This window comes from Mytilus galloprovincialis, chromosome 3, assembly GCF_965363235.1.
Source record: "Mytilus galloprovincialis chromosome 3, xbMytGall1.hap1.1, whole genome shotgun sequence".
Taxonomy (NCBI): Eukaryota; Metazoa; Mollusca; class Bivalvia; order Mytilida; family Mytilidae; genus Mytilus; species Mytilus galloprovincialis.
The window spans coordinates 109,211,032-109,229,021 of record NC_134840.1 but is presented as its reverse complement, the minus strand read 5'-3'; the positions used below and the strand labels follow the sequence as shown (position 1 = coordinate 109,229,021).

Sequence of the window (17,990 nt, the reverse complement as noted above, 5' to 3'; positions counted from 1 at the left end):
AACCAAAAGAAATAGGGGATTTACCGACCGTGCGTCAAAAACTCCAATCATCAATTTCATTAATTATTCTATATATTTATCCGTGCTGTCAACTGAAAAAAATCTGACAAACAGAAGTTTATTTCTGAATGCAAATCTATATGCTGTAATTATTATCGCAATGAGAAGATGGGATTTGATTGTCAATGAGACAACTCTCCACATGACTTTAAATGACAAAGAAGTTGACAACTTTTAAAGGTCACTGTACAGCCCCTTTCTTCCACTGTGATAAAAAATCATTTCTGCTAGACAGCATCGATCGTTTAAAGGTTTGGCAAAACAGTTCATCTACAACATGTACAAATTGCAGTGGGAACCAATAATGCCCCTCTTCTTTGTAGCAACATTCCAGCAGCGCCTGCATACGGAGTATATACATCCCAATTTATACGATATTCCCGGACTTGTATTTCCTGTCATGATTTCCTTGATAGAGGATGGCTGCTCACAAGGAAGTTATTAAACCAAGAGTTCCAAATGGTGAATTTGAAATCATGCCTTCGTAACTTTTACGGACGCCATAACGAGTTGGTTGACCGTTATGGAATAACGTTTCACAGATGATATCGGATATGTTCCTTATGTCGTTACTACAATACTCTTTCATTTTTATGATTGTGACCTACCGAATTAGACTTTTTACCGGATTTGTAATAACATAAGCAGCAAGACAGGTGCCACATGTGGAGCAGGATCTGCTTACCCTTCCGGAGCACTTGAGATCACCCCCAGTTTTAACGGGGTTCGTTTCGGTTAGTCTTTAGTTTTCTATGTTTTGTCTTCTGTACTATAATTGTCTCTTTGTCTTCTTTGTTTTTTAGCCAGGGCGTTGTCAGTTTATTTTCAATCTATGAGTTTGACTGTCACTCTGGTATTTTTCGTCCCTCTTCCTGCCAGGGATGGGGTCGATTACTTTAAAATGTAATCGATTAAATTACAATTCCTTTGCTAATAAAATGTAATCGATTACATTACAATTACACCTTATTTCATATGTAATCAATTACATTAGATTACTTTTCTTTAAAGTAATCATGATTACTTTAGATTACCTATGATTATATTGTATATATATTGCAATATCAAAGTTTTTTGTATAATTTTTTATCCTCACAAAAAAACTAATTTTGGTGATTTTTTAAAAGCCTTAATTCGTTCATCTTATTTAAAAGAATTCATAGACAAGAAAAGTGTAACATGTGTAATTGATAAAATAGCTATTATAGACAAGTGTCCTCTCTCTATGTAAAAGATATAACTTTATTTTTTCTACAAATTTTAACCAACTGCCTAATTAACAAAAAACCTAAACAAATAAGGAAAAATTAATTACGTATAGTTTTGTTGTCTGTTGGGACATAATTGACACATCCATCAATGTTTTTACAGGTGTTAATCACTACTTCCATTTTTTTAACAAACAATAGGTGAGCTTGGGTATTAAAATGTTATTGTCTTATTAACATAGTTAATAAAGTTAAAAGTGGTTGATTGCCATTATATGTTTTAATTTTTTTTCTATACTTGGTCTGATTAATAATTTATAGAATTATTAGTTTAAACATATTTATTTATAGTGGATTGGGAAACAAGTTTTGCAACTTATTTTAATCCCTTTCCACTTTGCGGGTGCGAGTGCTGCCTTGTAGCGGCATTAGCCTACTCCTTTTCGAAATCTACAAGGGTATCTATAACGTGCAAGAGATATGGCTCTCTCTTAACACGGGTCAGCCATTTATCGTCCCCTTCCGACGGACTATCATCGTTTCCTCAAGACCATACTCGCAGAATTATTGTCAGGTGAAAACACAAAACAGCTTTGTAACTTAGGAAAGTATATACATTACTCTTTAGTTTATTGTAATAAAAGATATTTTGTATTGATGAAACTTCTGACGTCACCTATTGTTTACTATGCATATTGTTTGTAATATTATGCCATATGTATACATGTACTTGTTTATACTGATGAGCCGTAAATAAAGAATAAAATTAGAAAGCACATATTATACACAAATTTATGGAAAACAAAATTTATTAAAAAAAATGTTTTCAAGGCATATTCTTGTATCATAAGAGCTGAATCTCACAACTAAATATTGAAGAGGCAATTTCCTTTAGTAATCTGTTAACAAAATAAAACACTTGTTTATACAAATTTGGTATATAAAAGATACAATTTATCACATTAAACAAGGTCCCATCATTGTGAATACTACATGTAGTTTCATGATTTTTCATTCTAGCTTTACATTTTCTTATTTTTATCTTGTCTATCAAAATCAATTTTCATATATATACAAGATTTGTAATCAGCAAGTAATCATATGAATGTAATCTTGATGTAATCTAAAAGTAATCATGATTACACCTGTTTTTTGCAATGTAATCGATTACATTACGATTACTTGTAATCAGAAATGGCATGATTACTGATTACATAGGATTACACTGCAAAATGTAATCGATTACAGCTGATTACGATTACTGATTACAATTACCCCATGCCTGCTTCCTGCAGGTATTAATATCGACACAAACGCGCTTTGTTAAATCGAACACGTTACTGTGTTTAACTGGTTCTATTTTAAGACTAAACTTCGTAAAGGTCCGTCGGAATACAGTTTCCTTTTCACAAAAATATTGCTGTCCCCTACCTTGATAATTATACCCCTGCTTTAGAAAAAGTTGAGGTATACTGTTTTTCCACTGTCTGTATGTTTGTCGGTTCAATCATGTGTCCGGCCATCCTCCGTCAGTCCCGCCTTCCCATGAGTATATGTCGTCGCATCTTTCTCAGGAACTACATAACATTAATTTCTGGAATTTGGTTTCAGGTTTATATAAGTCAGCTGTACCGTGTGCTGCGTTTTCATATTCATCACTCAAACGTTCATGTTAATGCAACACTTGTATAATTTTTCATATGAAAGCCAAATTGAAAATTTCGCGTATCTTTCTCGGGAATTACAATACAAGGATTTCTTAAAATTGGTTTCAGGATTTCTGGGAGTCAGCTTTACCGTGGTATGCGTGTTCAGATTTATCACTGAACAACTTCCAGTTTACCAAAATGATTAGGCGTGGATATCATATTAAGTGAGCAGTACCTCACCCTTTCATTTGCTTATTTGGATATGTCAATATCTTTTTTAAAATACTATAGCAACTATTCTGAAACGCTCTATACTAATTTTTTTACTATTCTACAATTTGCTTTTTAATGTAAATTTTTGTTTTTGTTTAACGGTGATGTCCCTTTTGTCCTATTCGTATTCAGATAAATCATCATGAAACAATATGATAAAATCGAAATAAATAAGAAGGATTCAGAAACAAGCACATTTGCTTTGACAAATCTGTTTTCAATTACATAAATAATAAACTTATTGAACAATACATAAATATAAATACTGGAATAAAGAATGGTTTATGTGATCAAATGAAGCTTTTTAAAACTTCCAGTATGAAAAATGTCATGTAAGAATATGATATCATCATGTATTTCGGTTAAAATAACGAAGATGATTGATGTACCCATATTTTGACTATTTCTAAGTCTCCCAAACAAAGTTTGGGAATTATTGTTTTTGCTCAGTTCTTATTATTATGGCACCCTCAACGGAGTTGGGGTGACATATTGTTATTTTACGTTTCTTTTTTTCTTATTATGTCACCCGATCGACAATGTCGGGTGACATACTGCTTTTCCTCTGTTTCTTTTTCTGTATTATTATGACATATTGTTATTGTTCGTTTCTTTTTGTCTTATTATTATGGCACCCTCAACGGAGTTGGGGTGACATATTGTTATTGTTCGATTCTTTTTTTCTTCTTATTATTATTATGTCACCCGATCGACAATGTCGGGTGACATATTGCTTTTCTTATGTTTCTTTGTTATTATGTCACCCGATCGACAATGTCGGGTGACATATTGCTATTCCTCTGTTTCTTTTTCACTATTATTAAGTCACCAAAACGGAGTTTTGGGGACTTATTGTTTTTGTATCGTTTCTTATTATTATGTCACCCTGACTGAGGTCGGGTGACATATTGTTATTGTACGATTCTTTTTTTTATTATTATTCCACACTTTTTTGTCCAGACTATTTCTGAGAATAGGATGGACCAATTGTTATGGAACTTTACCAAAATGTTAAAGACCATGTGCAAAAGTGCAGTCGAGGGTTGGCATATCCAACATGGCTGCCGTTGTCAAGGAAACAGAAAGAATGTAAAAATGTAATAGAACATTCTAGAATATTGATGTTAAAGTAAATCTACGACCATTAAATGTTATATAATGGTATTATATTATGGCGAGCACAATATAAAACAGCAGTATGACTTTAGAATTTTCAAATGTTGCCATGGAAACTGTGCAAAAAAAGCAAAATTTTGAAAATTCTTCAAATCTGTATGAAACGTTACAGAAATGTTCACTTGTTAATCTAAATGCGGCTTTCAACTTTGGAATTTCCAAAATGGCTGCCGTTACCATGGCTGCTGTTTAGTGGCAATTGGTGGACCAGGGTGACATCCGCTATTGCTTGCAATGGCAATTCTAGTTATGGCACCCTCAACGGAGTTGGGGTGACGTATTGTTATTCTACGTTTCTTTTTTTTCTTATTTTTCTTTTTCTTCTTCCACACATTTTGTCCGTCGTGTTTCTCGGAATCCAATAGACCATTGTTGATGGAACTTTACTATAATGAGGACCCCCATGTAAAGTTGTGCACCTTGGTATGGAATGGTAAAAAATGGCCGCCGTTTCCATGGAAACAGAAAAAATGTTAAATAAATCAAAGTGTTCCAAACTGGAAGAAACTCCACAGGAATGTTAACTGGCATGTGCTGATTTCCAGTTTGACTTTGGAATTTTCAAAATGGCTGACGTTACCATGGAAACAGCTAAAATATCAAAAATTCTAACTCTTTCGTTATAAGATCCAACTGGATGAAACTTTATGAAAATGTTCTCCAGTATGCCAAGGTGTCAAGACAATATTTGGATAGTTCAAAATGGCCGCCGTTGTCATGGAAACTGGGGCCAAGTTTTGCATTGACCCTATGGAAAAATGCATAAAATCAGCATTTTCTCCGAGAGTAGTGCACCAAAGTAAATGAAACTGTACTGATATATAACATGACATGTGGCAATGAGATGTCTGCTTTTAGAATTTTGGAATTATCTACTGTAACCATGGTTGCAGCACAAATGTTCAAAATTTCCAAAAAAAATTAAGTACTGCAAACTGGATGAAACTTTACAGGAATAGTGACTGGCATGTGCGGAGTTGCATTTTGAAGTTGGAATTTCCAAAATGGCCGCCGTTACCATGGAAACAGCAAAATTGTCCACAATTTCAAAATGGTCCAAACTTAAAAAAAATGAAAAAAATGATAACTTGCAAGTGTAGATGCACTCTTTGACTTTGGAATTTCCAAAATGGCTGCCGCTCGCCTGGCAATGGGGGGACGAGGGTGCCATCTGTTATTGCTAGCAATTACAAATCTAGTTATGGCACCCTCAACGGAGTTGGGGTGACATATTGTTATTGTTCGTTTCTTTTTGTCTTATTATGGCACCCTAAACGGAGTTTGGGTGACATATTGTTATTCTACGTTTCTTTTTTTCTTATTATTATGTCACCCGATCGACAATGTCGGGTGACATATTGCTTTTCCTCTGTTTCTTTTTCCGTATTATTATTATTATTTTTCTTCCACCTAATTTTGTCCGGCAGTTTTTTTGGAGCCAAAGGAACCAATCTGCATGATGGTGCACTATAACAAGGAACCCTGACTTTCCAGTTGCAGTGCAATTTTGGAACTAAAAAATGGCTGCCATCACCATGGAAACGGGAAAATGGTGAAAAAATATAATTTTGGAGTTAGGTGAATTGTTTGAGAATGCTTAAGCTTAAAATCTTTAGATTTTAATACAATGTAGGTGCCCACTATATACTGCTTTAGGATGATTTTGGCAATCATTGGAACTGCTATGTTGCCATGGATACTACACCAAAAATTTCAAAAATATGAAAATGCTCCAATTTTTTTGAAACTTTAGCATAACGATGAGCAACTTTGGTAGATGTGGAATTTGGCGTTGAAATTTCCAAAATGTCTGCCGTTTCCATGGAAACAATGCAAAAAGGTCAAAATGCTCCAAAAACTTCCGGGTTTGGTGAATAACTTTGATATGCATGAACTTAAAATCATCAAATTTTAATGTAATATAGTTGTCCACTATATCCATGATTTGAATGATTTTGACAATCATTGGAACTACTATGTTACCATGGATACAGGATCAAATATTTCAAAAATTTCAAAATGCTCCAAAATTAATGAAACTTAATATGATTGTTGACTGTCAAGAATGCATCAGACTTTTGAAGTTGGAATTTCCAAAATGGCTACCGTTGCCATGGAAACTGCAAAAATGTAAAATATTTTCGAAATGCTTCAAACTTAATCAAACTTAATGTTATCTTTAGCTGGCATGTATAGATGAGATTTTTGACTTTGGAATTTTCAAAATGGCTGCCGTTGCCATGGAAACAGCAGAAATGTGAATTTTTATAAAATACTCTGAATGTACTGAACATTTACAGAAAGATGTATTGCCATGAATATATGTGCATTCACTGTTAAACCATTTTGAAATGGCTGCCGCTTAGTGGCAATAGGGGGAAGGGTGACATCCGCTATTGCTTGCAATGGCAATTCTAGTTTTATTTATTCTTCCACACATTTTGTCCATGCTATTTCTCAGAATTGGCTTGAACAATATTGATGGAACTATACCATAATGTAGACCACTATATGAAATTGTGCAAACGGGGTATGGCATCATCAAGATGGCTGCCGTTGCCATGGAAACTGATAAAATGTGAAAAAAAATGCAATTTCTAAATCTTTCATTATAAGACCTAGCTGGATGAAATTTTATGGTAATGTTCCTTGGTATGCCTAGATGTTGTCACAATATTAGGAAATTCCAAAATGGCCGCCATTGTCATGGAAACAGGGCGAAAGTTTAACATTGGCCCTATGGGAAAACATTTTGAAGCTGCATTTCCTGCAAGAATATTAAATCAAACCTTTTACAACTTAATCAATATGTTACATGGCATGTCTCAAAGTTGCTCCTGTCTTTGAAATTTTGGAAATGGTACCCGTAACCATGAAAATAGCAAAAATTTCAAAAATTTCAAAATGCTCCAAAATTGAAGAAACTTTACAAAAATGTTAATTGGCATGTGTATATGTTATCTTTGACTTTGAATTTTTCAAAATGGCTGCCGCTCACCTGGCAATGGGGGAAGGGTGCCATCCGTTATTGCTTGCAATTACAAATCTAGTTATTTTTATATTTATTCTTCCACACTTTTTTGTCCATACTATTTCTCAGAATTGGCTTTAACAATATTGATGGAACTATACCATAATGTTGACCACCACATTCTATAGTGCAGTGAGGTATGGCATCATCAAGATGGCTGCAGTTGCCATGGAAACGAAACAAATGTGAAAAATTTCTGTTTTTTGTTTTGGTGAACTGTTTGAATATGCTTACACTCAGAATCATCATATTTTAATACAATGTAGGTGCCCACTATATACAGGTGTTGGATGATTTTTTGCACACATTGGACCTACTATGTTGCCATGGAAACTACACCAAAAATTTCCAAAATATCAAAATGCTCAAAACTTAATGAAACTTCACAGTAACGATGAGCAACATTGGAAGATGTGGAATTTGGCGTTGGAATTTCCAAAATATCTGTTGTTACCATGAAAACAATGCAAAAAGGTCAAAACTTTGAATTTTCACAGAACATTCCAGAACATCAATGTTAAATTTATTTTAGAGACATTAAATGGTATATGATGGTATATATGATTATGGAGGGAAAAAATTGCAGCAGGGGTTTGACTTTGGAATATTCAAAATGGCCGCCGTTACCATGGAAACAGCAAAAATATGAAAAACTTCAAAATGCTTTAAATTTAATGAAACTTATAACAAATGTTGCCTAGCTTATGTAGACTTGACTTTTGAGTTTGGAATTTTCAAAATGGCCGCCGTTACCATGGAAACAGCAAAAAATTCAAAATTTTCAAAATGCTCCAAACTTAATGAAACTTTACAAAAATGATGTTTTGCATGTGTAGATGCACTCTTTGACTTTGAAGTTTTCAAAATGGCTGCCGCTCGCCTGACAATGGGGGAAGGGTGCCATCCGCTATTGCTTGCAATGGCAAATCTAGTTATGGCACCCTCAACGGAGTTGGGGTGACATATTGTTATTCTACGTTTCTTTTTTTTCTTATTATTTTTATTTTTCTTCCACACATTTTGTCCGCGCGAGTTCTCAGAATTGAACCTACCAATGTTTATGGAACTCAACTATAATGAAGAACCCCACTTGAAGTTGTGCACCTTGCTATGGAATGGTAAAAGATGGCCGCCGTTTCCATGGAAACAGCACAAATGCGAAAAAAATCAAAGTGGTCCAAACTAAAAGAAACTCCACAGGAATGTTAACTGGCATGTGCTGATTTCCAGTTTGACTTTGGAATTTTCAAAATGGCTGCCGTTACCATGGAAACAGCTAAAATATCAAAAATTCTAACTCTTTCGTTATAACATCCAACTGGATGAAACTTTATGAAAATGTTCTCCAGGGTCCTACCATTTTTTTGGAAGCAGTAGGGGATGGAAACTTTATATTTTTTCTGGGTATGGGTCTGCATCATGGGGGTTGCAGAACCCAATGTCCGTGATACCAGGGTGTCATCTTGGCATAATTAGGGGGGCTCAAAGATGGGTGGGGTCAATTTTTTTTTACATTTCTTAAATTTTCTACTGTATGTAGAGTAGATGGAATAATGATTACTTCTATGAATATTAAGAGACACATGTCTGCTTCAACATGGAACTTTTTTTATTTCAGTAGGGGGTCTCCTTGCATAATTTTAGGGGGTGAATTTTCATGGAACATTCCAGAACATCAAAGTTAAATTTATTCTAGACACATTTAATGGTAAATGATGGTATATAATTATGGAGAGAACAATTTGCAGCAGCACTTTGTCTTTGGAATATTCAAAATGGCCGCCGTTACCATGGAAACAGCAAAAATATGAAAAACTTCAAAATGCTTCAAATTTAATGAAACTTATAACTAATGTTGACTATCTTGTGTAGAATTGACTTTTGAGTTTTAAATTTTCAAAATGGCCGCCGTAACCATGGAAACAGCAAAAATATGAAAAAAATCAAAATGCTTCAAATTTAATGAAACTTATAACAAATGTTGCCTAACTTGTGTAGACTTTAATTTTGAGTTTGAAATTTTCAAAATGGCCGCCGTTGCCATGGAAACAGCAAAAATGTCCAAAATAAATAAAATTCTTCATATTGAATTAAACTTTACACACACATTATTTGGCATCAATGATACCGCAGAACAATGATGTGGGGTCCGTTTTGGTGACTTTTGTGTTAGCATCCTAACACAGGATTACTTGTTATTATTTTTCTTCCACCTAATTTTGTCCGGCAGTTTTCTCAGAGCCAAAGGAACCAATCTGAATGATGGTGCACTATAACAAGGAACCCTGACTTTCCTGTTGCAGTGCAACTTTGGAACTAAAAAATGGCTGCCATCACCATGGAAACGGAAAAATGGTGAAAAAATATAATTTTGGAGTTAGGTGAATTGTTTGAGAACGCTTAACCTTAAAATCTTTAGATTTTAATACAATGTAGGTGCCCACTATATACTGCTTTGGGATGATTTTGGCAATCATTGGAACTGCTATGTTGCCATGGATACTACACCAAAAATTTCCAAAATATGAAAATGCTCCAAATTTTATAAAACTTCACAGTAACGATGAGCAACATTGGAAGATCTGGAAATTGGCCTTTGAATTTCGAAAATGTCTGCCGTTACCATGGAAACAATCCAAAACAGGTCAAAATGGTCCAAAAACCTTAAAGTGGCATTTACTTTCTTAAAATGGTAGGTCAAATTTAACGAAACTTTGATGGTATGGTCCCTCCAATGTACCAATGTGGTATATGCCATTAAATTTTGGGAATGGTCTCTGTTGCCATAGGAACCATCACAAATGTAAAAATTTTCAAAAATTTCAAAATGGTCCAAAATTTATGAAACTTAATTAGATTGTTGACTGTCAAGTCTGCATGAGACTTTTGAAGTTGCAATTTTCAAAATGGCTACCGTTGCCATGGAAACTGGAAAAATTGTCAAAAAATTTCAAAATGCTTTGAACTTAATGAAACTTGATATTATTGTTAATTGACAAGTACCGATGAGACTTATGACTTTGAAAATTTCAAAATGGCTGCCGTTGCCATGGAAACGGCAGAAATGAGATTCCTTTTTTAAATGCTCGAAATGAACTGAAAATTTACAGAAAGATGTATACCCATATATATTCGTGCATTTACTGTTAAACATTTTTGAAATGGCTGCCGCTAAACTGGTAGGTCTGGTAGGTCAAATCCATTTTAACTTTGATTGTATATACCGCCATGTACCAATGTGGCATCTATGATTATTTGTTTTGGAATAATCTGTTACCATGGAAATCTGGGAAATGTCGAAAATTTTAAAATGCTCTCAACTGAATGAAAATTATTTAGATTGTTAACTTACAAGTATAATTAAGACTGTTGTCTTCGGAATTTCCAAAATGGCCACCATGGCCATGTAAACTAAAATAGGCAAAAATGAAATGTTCTTGTTCAGCATTGATCACAGTTATTTTATATACTAACCTTCATTATATCTTCTTTTCAGCATACTTATATCGGGCAGATGCCCCCCAGACCTGGCGGGAAAGCCAGGGTCAGGGGAACCCCTACCCAATTTTTTATGAGGGGTGTTTTAAAATATGTGTAATAGGCATTTCAAGCAATCTCTAGGCACTTAGGGTCACTATTAAACTTATCTTAATGTGTTTGAATTTATGGGGATCTCCTGCTCAAATTTTCCTTTTCGGCATTATTTAGATTCCCCCTCTAAATATTCCTTATATATCTCTTTTCACCTTTTCAATATATTAATATCGGGCAGACGTTATCACGTCGATCCTCCTCCTTTCGGAAATTTAACCCATGTAGTCTCATTGGCTGTACGGGATGTATAAGTACACAGCCACGTCCGGCCAGAATGGGGAATTAATTTGTTGTCATTTTAACTTAACAAAACTTGCAGCAATGTTGACCCCCCACCCCCAAACTATTTGATTTCAGTTTTTTATCCTACATCGATCTTTTAACGTTGTCCCTAAAGACGTTAAATTTTTGTCGTCTGTTTGGCTGTACGGGATCCTTAAAATACACAGCCACGTTTGGTCAGAACGGGTAATTTAGGGACAACATCAAAAGATCGATGTAGGATAAAAAAAACTTAGATCAAATAGTTTGGGGTTGGGGGGTCAACATTGCTGCAAGTTTTGTTAATTTAAAATCGATTTTACATATATCCCTATTCATGCTATTGGTCAATCAATTTTTCCCAAATTAAGTTAAGAGAGGGGGTGTGGGGGTTAGTGAAAAAACTATGTGAATTTAGTTTTTTATCCTTCATTGATCTTTTGATGTCATCCCTTAATTGTTGTCACATTGCACCTTTAAGCGTTAGGATGTAAAACCCTTGTCTGTTTGGCTATAGGATGTAAAACCCTTGTCTGTTTGGCTGTACAGTATGCTTTCAATACACAGCTACGTCTGCTCAGAATGGAGAATTTAATTGTTATCAGGTTGATCCTCCTCCTATAGAAAATTAACCCTTATCGTCTGTTTTGCTGTATGGGATGTATAAGTACACAGCACCGTTTGGTCAAAATAGGGAATTTATTTGTTGTCACTTTTATCCTCTTCCTTTAGAAAACTTATATTCTTGTCGTCTGTTTGGCTGTACGGGCTTGAAATACACAGCCATGTCTAGTCACAATAGGGAATTTAATTGTTGTCACTTTGGTCCTCCTCGGTAAAGACAGCCACGTTTAGATAAAATTAAAAATTTACTGGTTATCAATTTAATCCTCCACCTTTAGGAAGTAAAACCATTGCCGTCTGTTTGGCTTTATGGAATGTATAAAGCACACAGCCACGTTTTGTAAGAAAGGGCAATTTAATTGTTGTCATTTTGTCCTTCACAGTATTGACGTAAAACCTTTTCAATTCTTTGACTGTGCACGATGTTTAAAATACACAGAGATGTCTGGTCAGAATTGGCAATTTTGATGTTGTCACATTTATCCCCCCCCCCCGTAAAAATTTTATACCCTTGTCGTCCGTTCAGTAGTACGGGATGTATAAGTACACATCCACATCTAATGTCAGAATGGTGAATTTAATTGTTATCACGTCGATCCTCCTCCTTTTGGAAATTTAACCCATGTAGTCTCATTGGCTGTACGGGATGTATAAGTACACAGCCACGTCTGGTCAGAATGGGGAATTAATTTGTTGTCATTTTGGTCCTCCTGCGTAAAGACGTTAAATTCTTGTCGTCTGTATGGCTGTACGGGATCCTTAAAATACACAGCCACGTTTGGTCAGAACGGGTAATTTAATTGATGTAAAACCCTTGTCTGTTTGGCTATAGGATGTAAAACCCTTGTCTGTTTGGCTGTACAGTATGCTTTCAATACACAGCTACGTCTGCTCAGAATGGAGAATTTAATTGTTATCAGATTGATCCTCCTGCTTTAGAAAAACTCAATTCGCTTGATATAGTCTATACAGGTACACAGTTAACGTATATACTTCACAGCCACGTTTAGAAAAAATTAAAAATTTACTGGTTATCAATTTAATCCTCCACCTATAGGAAGTAAAACCATTGCCGTCTGTTTGGCTTTATGGAATGTATAAAGCACACAGCCACGTTTTGTAAGAAAGGGCAATTTAATTGTTGTCATTTTGTCCTTCACTGTATTGACGTAAAACCTTTTCAATTCTTTGACTGTGCACGATGTTTAAAATACACAGAGATGTCTGGTCAGAATTGGCAATTTTGATGTTGTCACATTTATCCTCCCCGTAAGAATATTAAACCCTTGTCGTCCGTTCAGTAGTACGGGATGTATAAGTACACATCCACATCTAATGTCAGAATGGTGAATTTAATTGTTATCACGTCGATCCTCCTCCTTTCGGAAATTTAACCCATGTAGTCTCATTGGCTGTACGGGATGTATAAGTACAAAGCCACGTCTGGTCAGGGGATTAATTTGTTGTCATTTTGGTCCTCCTGCGTAAAGACGTTAAATTCTTGTCGTCTGTTTGGCTGTACGGGATCCTTAGAATACACAGCCACGTTTGGTCAGAACGGGTAATTTAGGGACAACGTCAAAAGATCGATGTAGGATAAAAAACTGAAATCAAATAGTTTGGGGGTGGGGGGTCAACATTACTGCAAGTTTTGTTAATTTAAAATCGATTTTACATATATCCCTATTGGTCAATCAATTTTTCCCAAATTAAGTTAAGAGAGGGGGTGTGGGGGTTAGTGAAAAAACTATGTGAATTTAGTTTTTTATCCTTCATTGATCATTTGATGTCATCCCTTAATTGTTGTCACATTGCACCTTTAAGCGTTAGGATGTAAAACCCTTGTCTGTTTGGCTGTACAGTATACTTTCAATACACAGCTACGTCTGCTCAGAATGGAGAATTTAATTGTTATCAGGTTGATCCTCCTCCTATAGAAAATTAACCCTTATCGTCTGTTTGGCTGTATGGGATGTATAAGTACACAGCACCGTTTGGTCAAAATAGGGAATTTATTTGTTGTCACCTTTATCCTCTTCCTTTAGAAAACTTATATTCTTGTCGTCTGTTTGGCTGTACGGGCTTAAAATACACAGCCATGTCTAGTCACAATAGGGAATTTAATTGTTGTCACTTTGGTCCTCCTCGGTAAAAAGACGTGAAATTCTTGTCCTTTGTTGGGTGTATGAGATGATTAAAATACACAGCCACATCTGGTCAGAACGGGGAATTAAATTGTCGTCACTTTGCACCTTTTAGCGTTAGGATGTAAAACCCTTGTCTGTTTGGCTGTATCGGATGCTTTAAATACACAGCAACGTCTTTCTTTAGAAAACTTATATTCTTGTCGTCTGTTTGGCTGTACGGGCTTAAAATACACAGCCATGTCTAGTCACAATAGGGAATTAAATTGTTGTCACTTTGGTCCTCCTCGGTAAAGACGTGAAATTCTTGTCCTCTGTTTGGCTGTATTGGATGCTTAAAATACACAGCCACATCTGGTCAGAACGGGGAATTTAATTGTCGTCACTTTGCACCTTTGAGCGTTAGGATGTAAAACCCTTGTCTGTTTGGCTGTATCGGATGCTTTAAATACACAGCCATGTCTAGTCACAATAGGGAATTAAATTGTTGTCACTTTGGTCCTCCTCGGTAAAGACGTGAAATTCTTGTCCTCTGTTTGGCTGTATTGGATGCTTAAAATACACAGCCACATCTGGTCAGAACGGTGAATTTAATTGTCGTCACTTTGCACCTTTGAGCGTTAGGTAGTAAAACCCTTGTCTGTTTGGCTGTATCGTATGCTTTAAATACACAGCAACGTCTGGTCAGAATGAGGAATTTAATTTTGAATTGTTAACAAGTTGATCCTCTTCCGAAAGATGTAAAACTCTTGTCTGTTTGGCTATATAATATGCTTAAAATACACAGCCACATCTGGTCAGAACGGTGAATTTAATTGTCGTCACTTTGCACCTTTGAGCTTTAGGATGTAAAACCCTTGTCTGTTTGGCTGTATCGGATGCTTTAAATACACAGCAACGTCTCGTCAGAATGAGGAATTTAAATTTGAAGTTGAACCTCTTCCGAAAGATGTAAAACTCTTGTCTGTTTGGCTATATAGGAAGTATAAATTCACAGACGTCTAATCATAATGGGAGATTTTAGTATTGCCTCTTTGATCGTCATCTGTAAGGACGTAAAATCCTTGTCATCTGTTTGGCTGTACAGGATGTTTAAAATACACAACCACGTTCAGTGAGGAGGGGTAAGATCAAATAATTGGTATTTTTTCAAATCTTGAAATTTATACAAATTTAAATTTTAGAAACATGAAATCCAAATGCAAATTGAAATATTCATCCAAATTGAAAACTACAGCGTCATTAGCGTAAAAGCCAGATAGCTTGCAGTTTAGGGTTTTTTGTTGTTGCTGAATTATACTATACATAACTTTTTTTATGTAACATTAATATCATTTTAAAAACAATCAAAACTCTTTGTAGAGAACACTTGTTTATTAAATGCAAACCACTGATATGGATTTGCAACAAAGTATACTCACACTGAACGATGAAATATTGTTACATTCTCAATATGTACACGAATTTCACTTGTCATTAGAATATCATGATATGCAAACCACTGATATGGATTTGCAACAAAGTATACACACTCTGAAGGATGAAATATTGTTACATTCTCAATATGTACAGGAATTTCACTTGCCATTAGAATATCATGATAATAAAACTGAATCTATAAGCAGTTGTAGTTATTCTACTTTACATACATCTGACAAGTATAAACTTAACAAAGCTGTATCAGCACTTAAAGACGAAGTATGTTATCAGTCTACTATCATTCGTGATTTTAATCTGCCATTCAAAGACTTGGTTGACGAACGGGAATTACAGCAAAAATCTGAAGAACAGCTTGATGTCAGTAGAATTACATCAAACATAGAAAAATGTTCGAAACCTCAAAAGAAGAGTAAGCATAACAAATCTTCAAGAATGTCTAGAGAAAAAGACAAAGAACGAAAAAGGAAGCAAAGAAATTTAAAAAAGCAGTTTGAAATTCCCTGTGAAACGTCACAATCTGTTGATGAGGATATTTATGACACAAAATGGCAGAAAATGTATACTGAAAACGTTTCTTACAGACAACACAAAAAAGCATACAGTGAAGAGAAATACAATTTAGATCTACAAAATAAACAAGTAAAGATAGATCAAATTAAAACGAAATATAGACAGGATAAAAAATGCCAGCAAGAACTGAGGGATAGAAGTAATAAGAAATATCAGTCTAATGCAGATTTTCAACGAGCAGTGAAAGAAAGGAGCAAAACTAAATATCATTTGAATAAACCATTCCAAACTACCTTGAAAGAAAGAAGTATAACCAAATATCACGTGAATAAACAATTCAAACAAGCAGTGAAAGAAAGAAGTAAAACGAAATACAGATTGAATATACAATTTCAAAAAGCAATGAGTAAAGCAAGTAGACACAAGTATGCTTTTGATAGAACATTCCGAGAACAGAGAAAGACTTTGACTCGATTGAGGTATAGACAGAATGTGCTTTTCAGAGAAAAATACAAACGTAGACTACGTGAACAGTACAAATATGACATAATGATACGACAAAAAAAGACATCCGTGATACTACAGAGACGTTTAAACAAAAAACAGAATCGTGATGATATTGCAAATTCTTTTCGACAGCAAGTTAGAGATGGGCCAAGATATGTATGTTCAGTTTGTCACAAGTTTAAGTTCAGAAAACAGGTTGTTGTATGTGACAAACTAAAATACTCAAAAAAAGGTGATAAAAGTATAGCAATGGCAAATCAATGCATAACTCAGCAATTCCATACCACTTGTTCCGATCAATGTCAAAGCAGCTGTGAAACCATATATCACAAACAATGGATTTGTTTTACCTGTCATTACCACCTTCTGAAAGGACAAATGCCAGTCGATGCCTTTGCCAATGGTCTACAATTGCCACATATTCCAGATCAACTTAACTCCTTAAATAAGTTGGAAAAACAACTCATCTCTGTAAGGATTCCCTTCATGAAAATTATACAGCTACCAAAAGGAAACCAGCGAGGATTTATAGGCCCATGTGTTTCAATTCCAACTGACATTGAGAAGACCACCAATGTTCTTCCTAGATCTGAAAATGAAGCTGAACTCATCAGATGCAAACTTAAAAGGAAACTCCAATACAAAGGCTATTGTCAGTATGAATTTGTTAGTCGAAAGAAAATATGCAAAGGATTGGAATATTTACAGCAAAACAATCCATATTATCATGATACATTACTGAATGACACATGGACAGAACATATTCCTTCAGATTTTAAAGGTCTAGTTACTGAAGAGGCAGAACTTACTGAAGTTTTAGCAGAACATGATGAAGATGACAAAAATCACGACGATGAAGACATTTCATTTAAAGACAGAGGCTTACCCTCAGACACTTGCCTTCAAGCTGTTGATTTAGGACAGGAAATTCTCGACCAACATTTCGATGACATTTTTTGTGTTGCTCCAGGTGAAGGCAATACACCTGTCAGCATGTTGCAAGAACATGGCAACGAAGCAATGTCATTTCCTGTTCAATTTCCCGAGGGATCTTTTGGATCATATGATGCAAAGAGACTAGTTTCACTAACAAGATCAAGATATTTCCATGCTCGCCTTTTTAACGCTGACACTCGATTTTCCAGTGACACATCATACATATTCTATGCCCAGTACCTTTCAGAACTTGAGCAGGTCATATCAAAAGTCTCAATAGCATTGCGCAAAAGTAGTGGAAAAGATAAGACGGGAAATATCATTACAGCAAGAATGCTTACAGATAAAAACCAACTTAAAAGACTGTTAACAACTGATCAAGGATATAAATTTATGACACCAATCAGAGGTACACCTCCATATTGGCAGGCAACCCTCCGTGATTTAATGGCCAGTATACGCCAACTAGGAATACCTACCTGGTTTGCAACCTTCTCTGCGGCTGACTTAAGATGGAAAGAAACACTCCAAGTACTTCTTGAGCAACAAAAAAGCACACAATCTTTGGAGGATCTGG

General features: G+C 35.2%; 1 long non-coding RNA gene across 1 annotated transcript in view; it reads left to right on the top strand.

Annotated features, from left to right (window-relative positions):
- LOC143069748 (uncharacterized) overlaps positions 1–17,990 on the top strand; it is a 69,642-nt gene that overhangs the window by 23,004 nt on the left and 28,648 nt on the right. The gene's annotated exons all lie outside the window — the stretch shown is intronic.